This window comes from Brienomyrus brachyistius, unplaced genomic scaffold (assembly GCF_023856365.1).
Source record: "Brienomyrus brachyistius isolate T26 unplaced genomic scaffold, BBRACH_0.4 scaffold398, whole genome shotgun sequence".
NCBI lineage: Eukaryota > Metazoa > Chordata > Actinopteri > Osteoglossiformes > Mormyridae > Brienomyrus > Brienomyrus brachyistius.
The window spans coordinates 103,521-109,588 of NW_026042673.1; positions in this window are offsets into that span (position 1 = coordinate 103,521).

Sequence of the window (6,068 nt, forward strand, 5' to 3'; positions counted from 1 at the left end):
CCATCTCGTGGCCAAAAGTAGGTATTGCAATTTCCATCATATGTAAGAGGGCCTGCCCATCAGAGTAATGTACATCCTGTGACATGTATTGACTATCAAGACAAACTGAAACACGGTGTATTAGGCTGTCAATGAGTACTGGACTAGGGTGAAAAACTGCCTGATAATCTACCTATTAACTAGAAGAGTACAAACTGGAGACGGATCCCCTAATACAGAGGGATTAACGTCTGTGCCACATCCAGAACCATTCAGTGTAGGAGTCTGGTGGTTCTACTGGATACTGACAAGTACCCAGCCCCTTTGTTCCCTCTGATAATCATCAGTCCTCCTCTGAATGCCTTCACCACTCTATTCCTGAATAGGTACACATTTAAATATGCTAGCAAGATCAAGGTATTGGGATAACTGTTAGGTTCGCTGTTAAGAGAGTTGCAGTGAAAACCATCATACACAGTGGCCCTTTCTGGATAAGATTACCTCCCTCTGATCTAACAGGTCAAGATCAAAGCAAGGTGCATTGCAATGTCTGACACCCAGCACACTACAGCATATAAAATACAGGTATCCATCGCCTTCCGCATTTGGAACCAGGACCACTTGTTGCAAGTCAATTTGGGCGTATCTCAAGTTATACGAGAGAGGCAAGACATTAAGGACAGTATACACAGTACTGAAATAATAATGTACATATTAAACCACAGCACTTAATAAACAGATACTGCACTTACATTTCACAAAAAAAAAATAAAGCACAGATTGCACTAAGAAATCAAAAGATGCATGTGCTAGCAAACAGTGGGAGCTGAGGAAGAAGCAGTGGTGAAATACTTTATTGTACAGTACAGTAAGTTTCTTTTTATAGAATGAAATAGCATACAGGGGGCGGCATGGTGGTGCAGTGGTTAGCACTGTTGCCTCACACCTCTGGGACCCGGGTTCGAGTCTCTGCCTGGGTCACATGGGTGTGGAGTTTGCATGTTCTCCCCATGTCGTCGTGGGGTTTCCTCCCGCAGTCCAAGAATATGCTGAGAATATGCTGAGGCTAACTGGAGTTACTAAATTGCCCGTAGGTATGCATGTATGAGTGAATAGTGTGTGAGTGTGCCCTGTGATGGGCTGGCTCCCCATCCTGGGTTGTTCCCTGCCTCGTGCCCATTGCTTCCGGGATAGGCTCCAGACCCCCCACGACCCAGTAGGATAAGCGGTTTGGACAATGGATGGATGGATGGAAATAGCATACAGATCTTATAAGCACCTGTACTGTGCTATCTGCTCATAGTAGCTGTCCATTGTAGATACATCACTGTATGCATACTGTATTAAGAGCTAGACAAGGGTCATTATATGGCTTGCAGTCCTGCTCATTTTCCTGCACGCGTTACACTAAGTGATACACCCACTAATGTCCTCTTTTATCCACTTTCGGGCATCTCTTGATCAGTGTATATTATTTACTATGGACCTTGGACATACATGCGATTGAACACACACACACACTTACACTAATTACCTAATCATCCATCTGTGCAAGCAGGTAAACATTTACCATCTATGTAAGTATTGCACATTGCATAGAGAGTGTCCAATCTATATTAAAGGTGACTCAAAAGAAGTCAGACTTCAGTAAAGACTGTAAATTGGCAGCCATAACATAAGCCGTAAATAATTACCAAATGAGTCATCCCCTTTCGGAAACATTTATTGATATTCTTTCATAACACACAGACATGAGTTTTTTTTCAACTGTCAGCATCCTTCTCGATTGTCAGAAGCTCTGCGCTAGAGGGAGGTTTACTGGTCTTATACTCTTCTGGCACCTTGTGTGATTCCTGACTTGGGACATCAGTTTGGCTCCTTCTGTATGTGGTTTACATTGTATTTGTTCTTTAAAGTTGCCCCTTCAGAATTAGACAGTGTAACCAGCTTGCCACATATTGCCTGGATGACATAAGGTCCGGTAAAATCCGGTTCCGTTCTTCCTCCTTTCCGTCCCCGCTTCCTCATGTTGAACAGAAGCGCCTCATCTCCAACATGATAAACTGTGCTTTGGTACCTCTTTTGTATTCGTTTACCACATGCCTGCTTCTGTTTTTCCTGTGACTAGGAGATGTTTTCAGCTGTTGTTGCTTATTGTCTCAACTACTTTATTTTTTTCATCAAAAAACGTGCCGTAGCTTTTCTCATCGGGAAGAATAATTGTGGAAAGCTGAAGTGGAAAAACATTCATAGCAAATTATTATTATTCACAGATCATTATAAAGAGTCATTTTCTAAAAGCATTAAGAACAATGTAATTTGCTGTTTCAAGATATGTTTTTAAATAACTACTTGTCAGTCATAAGAAACTCTTCAACACACATGATCCGATCTTGCCACAAATCATTTTTAATCTCACTTTTGTTGCCAGCAGTTCAGACATTAATGGCTGTGTGTTGAGTTATTTTGAGGGGACATCAAATTTACACCATTATACAAGCTGTACACTGATTACTTTACATTCTATCAGAGTTTCATATCTTTAACGTTGTCCCTTGAAAAGATATAATAAAATATTTACAAAAATGTGTGGGGTGTACTCACTTTTGTGAGATACTGTATATTAAGGGATTGATTGTCAATAATATCAGTAATTCCTGATGTAATGTTAAAAGAATAGAGCCTGTCTCACACAGTTCTAAAACAACCTCAAAAACAGACTTACCATTTTATGTCATCATTCGTTTTCTCATCCAGGCCATTGGTTTGGGGATGATATGCAGCAGTGATCAACGGCAGAACAGGGGCTCTGAACGCAGTATGGATTAAAAAGGAATTAACCATCTCTCTCAATATAAAATTAGGATCATTTATTCTCTACAGAGGCCCCCATAGAATAGTGCATCCATCCCCTCACTCATGTTTAGACAGACGTAAGGCAACAGGCCAATGACATTCAGAACAGCAACAACATCAACAATTGTACAGCTAGTTTTAAAATTTAATAAAAAAGACAAACCAATTAGGTAATATTAATGAAATTATTAAAATGTGCAGATTAATAGTCAGAAATAATTAGCGATTTTAAGAGCGGAAAGGATACATTAAAACTCAATTACATTTATCCCTTAATAATTTAAAAAAAAGGTTTTTGAATTTTACATCATGATAAATGAGAACTATATGTGATTACTAATTACTGTTGACTAATTTCCTGTCTGGACGTTTCCCTCCTCATTGTTAAAAGTCATTATATGTCTGGGTGCCAGTCAGTGGAAGCACACAGACATGTTGGCCAGCTGTCATATTCATTCAGCACCAGCCCATCAAGTAGAGAATTCAGCACCACGGACAGTGACCTGTGTTACAATGACATCAGGTCATTGGCTCTAAATATTTTTCTAGAAATAACTAAATGGCTCTATTGTAGAAATTTCCAGCCAGAGTCTTGTGGTGCGTTCGTTTTTCTCTCGGAACTTGGAAATTCCAAATTGGGTGACATCACATCCAACAATCTCCCGTTCAAGCTAGCACAACTCGGAACAAACATGGCTGCCTCCATGAATACGCTGCTGTGTTGTTGCTTTATATTTTAGCAGTTATGGAGTAAGATTATTATTTCAGACAAATAAACAAGAAACAGGAACTAGTCAAACCACATTAAAAGCTTTATAAAGTATTTTAGTACATTCATAGCGATATTCTTTTTTCGAGAGGCAAACAAACTACAAACAAACCAAAAACACTAACAAGTCTGGTAAAAATCTGATATTGCATGTTAGGATACTGTTTACGGTCACAATATGGTATTCTCTAAATCGAACACGTGCAATTACATTAATAATTACTAATAATTATAAATAATAATAATAATAAATGGGCGGTATGGTCGTGCACTGGTTAGCACTGTTGCCTCACACCTCTGGGACCCAGGTTCAAATCTCCGCCTGGGTCACATGTGTGTGGAGTTTGCATGTTCTCCCCATGTCGTCGTGGGGTTTCCTCCGGGTACTCCGGTTCCCCCCCACAGTCCAAAAACATGCTGAGGCTAATTGGACTTGCTAAATTGCCCGTAGGAATGCATGTGAGAGTGCATGGTGTGTGTGAGTGTGCCCTGCGATGGGCTGGCCCCCCATCCTGGGTTGTTCCCAGCCTCGTGCCCATTGCTTCCGGGATAGGCTCCGGACCCCCCGTGACCCAGTAGGATAAGCAGTTTGGAAAATGGATGGATGGGATAATAATAAATTTAACAAAATAAACATTTTTAAGGATTTGTAAAATAGAATTAATGTTGAGTGTGTAAGCCGCCATGTTGAAATTACGTCACAGGGGCAACTCGGACAAGAAGATTCTGTCAGACATTAACGTCATAAAAGAGGCGTTTCTAATGGGAAGTGATGTTTTTCGTGACGTTTTTGTCCGAGTTGGAGTGAAATAATCAAACGCAGCATGTGTTCCTATTTGAAGAGAATATTCTATTTTTATTCTAAGGAACTACAGAAAATCAGCTCTGCATGTGATCTCCCCTTTACTGCTCGAGCAGGGCACACGCACATCAACAAGTGTCAAGGCAGCAAGTGCATGCAAACAACTTCTCAGGACGGTTACAGTATAGGACCTTCAGAAAGAGCCAGACTGCGGCGTCATTCAGAGATTCCATTGTCTAAGGCTTGCACTAAAACATTACAGCATATTTAAACAAAGTAGCATGGCACCTGTGTCAGAATCCCTCCCTGCCTTGTTCTGTTCTCTCTTTGTTGTCCCCATTTAGCCAGCACATGTCACTGGCCATCCTGACTCCTCTTTTGATTGTGGGTTTTAAGGATATCAGTGGGTCTGTGTTTTCATAATTGTCCCCCAGGCCACCATGCTGCTCAGCCCTTGATTCCAACTACAGTTGCAATCAGGTGGTTCTCAATCTACTAGGACTGTATAACAGGATTGGCCACCTGTTCTACCTTTACTCGTTCAGCCGCATTCATGAGTCTGGCCTATAGGTTATTCAAATTTTGTCCTGCCAAATTTACCGGACAGGAGGTGGACACTGCAAATGAATGTGTGAATACTCCAATACCTACATCTTTACAAGTTACCTGAAGTGGTTTGGTAAATGATTGTGAGGTTGGAAGTCCTTCTTGATGTCTGTTTGCAGCTCATCCACCAGCAACTGCACGAGTTGTCGCTCCCAGAGGGAATCCCACTCTCGGTCCGCTGGAGGGTCCATCTCACTGTAGCTGGAGTATGTTTCCATCAGTCACTTGGCGTGGGGCTCACAGAATTTACCAGGCTCCTGTTTAATCTGACGCACCTTAGTCCAGTCCATGCATCTGGGGAACTTCTCTGAAAATCTCTGGCAGATTCTTTGCAGCTATACTTGATATTGGGTACTTGCCGCAACTAAGTAATGGGTTGTTGAATCAAAGTCCCGTTCCATGTCAAAAATAACCCCATTTTAGGGTTTTGTTAAACAACTGGTCTAATTTGGATGCAGAGGTTCTGCACGGAAGGCCCAGTCTCTGAAGGGCTGTGGCATAGCGAGGCCTGTTCTGCCTGGAATCCGGCAGGTCACTGGCAACATCCCCCAACTCCTTCATCTATAAGGTCGGGAAACCAGAACGTTTACTCCCCCTTATGGATAAGGACATACCAACGTTGGGGCAACTCCTGCTGCCTGAGTCTTCAACCAAGTCCAAAACAAAAGTATACAATGTTAGGAAGGGTAATTCAATGGTATGAGACTGAAACTAGAAACTGTAAATCGGATGGAGTTAAATAGCAATACTGTGGAAGAGGCATGGGAATTTTTTAAAAGCACATTGTTGCAAGTGCAAAAGAACTTCATACCCGTTTCCAGAAAAACTAAATCTAGGAAACTGCAACCAAGCTGGTGTCATGACCTGCTTGTACGATCCTCGTGTGTGCCACGCCCCCTCATTAACCATGTGTGCTGCCCCGATTGTAACCAGCTGTTTTCTGTCAGTTTGAGTAGTCCTGTGTATTTAGTCCACATTCAAGTCTGTTTCCCCAGTCCTGTCATTGAAATCTCTCGCTGTTGGTACCTGTTTTCATCAATAAACCCTCATTCCCGA